General features: G+C 63.0%; 1 protein-coding gene across 1 annotated transcript in view; it reads left to right on the top strand.

Moving 5' to 3' along the window:
- EMIHUDRAFT_457383 (hypothetical protein) overlaps positions 1-1,223 on the top strand; it is a gene marked incomplete at both ends in the record, with an annotated part of 4,339 nt that overhangs the window by 1,988 nt on the left and 1,128 nt on the right. The window lies entirely within an intron of this gene.

Genomic DNA, 1,223 nt, shown 5'->3' with positions numbered 1-1,223 from the left:
ACCCCTTACCCCCACCCCTACCCCTACCCCCACCCCTACCCCCACCCCTACCCCCACCCCTACCCCCACCCCTACCCCCACCCCCACCCCCACCCCTGCGAGGTGCCTCTCTACAACGTCTACGGCGTCACTGAGTGCACAGTCTACCAGGCCTCCCGCCGCGTCGCACCGCCGCCTCTCGCGCCAGGCGGCAGCGCCGACCTGAGCGCTGCGGCGGCCGAGGCGCGGCTGAGTCTTGGCCAATCTCATCTCGGGCAACCTCATCTCGGGTGATCTCGGTTCGATCTCTCATCTCGGGCAATCTCATCAACCTCCTCTCGACCTCGGACAGGCGCGGCTGCTCGGCACACCGCTCTCGGGGTGCGGGCTCGAGGTCTTCTTCTACTACTACTACTACTACAGTCCTACTACTACTACCAGTACTGTTAGGTGCGGGCTCGAGGTCGTCTTCTACTACTACTACTACTACAGTCCTACTACTACTACCACTACTCTTAGGTGCGGGCTCGAGGTCGTCTTCTACTACTACTACTACTACAGTCCTACTACTACTACCACTACTGTTAGGTGCGGGCTCGAGGTCGTCGACGCGTCGTCGCGGCGCACGGAGTACCCGAGAGCACCCGAGATACCCCGATAGTACCCGAGATCACCCGAGGTTACCCGAGATCGGCGTCGCGGCGCACGCTCGCTCGTCAACGAAGCAAAGGCCGCTCTCTCTTGCAGTGTACATCGCTGACCGCGGCCTGCTGCGCTACCCCGACAGGCCGGTCGCTCCTCCTGGGGAGGGGCAGCTTGCAATCACTGGCCGTCAGCTCGCGCGCGGGTACTTGCACCTGCCACACCGCACCGCCTCCGCCTTTGTTCTCCTCGCGGACGGAAGGCGCTCTCACCCCGCTGTGTCGATGGATGCCAAGAAAGAAGGGAGTGGCACTACTTTCTCTTGCTTCACATCCTAGCATCCAGATCATGGATACTACACGCGTACAGCGGAGGTGTAGCCGAGGTGTAGCTGAGGTGTAGCCGAGATACAGCGGAGGTGTAGCCGAGGTCTGAGTGGCTCCCGGCAGGCGCGCCTACTTGACTGGCGACCGGGTGAGGCGCGAGGAGGGGGGCGGGCTCGTGTTTCTGGGCCGCGTCGACCGGCAGGTCCGCCTCTCCGGACACTTCCTGGACACTTCCTGGACACTTCCTGGACACTTCCTGGACACTTCCTGGACACT

The sequence above is a fragment of the Emiliania huxleyi genome (assembly GCF_000372725.1).
Source record: "Emiliania huxleyi CCMP1516 unplaced genomic scaffold EMIHUscaffold_242, whole genome shotgun sequence".
Lineage (NCBI taxonomy): Eukaryota > Haptophyta > Isochrysidales > Noelaerhabdaceae > Emiliania > Emiliania huxleyi.
This window is presented reverse-complemented; position numbering and strand designations above follow the sequence as displayed.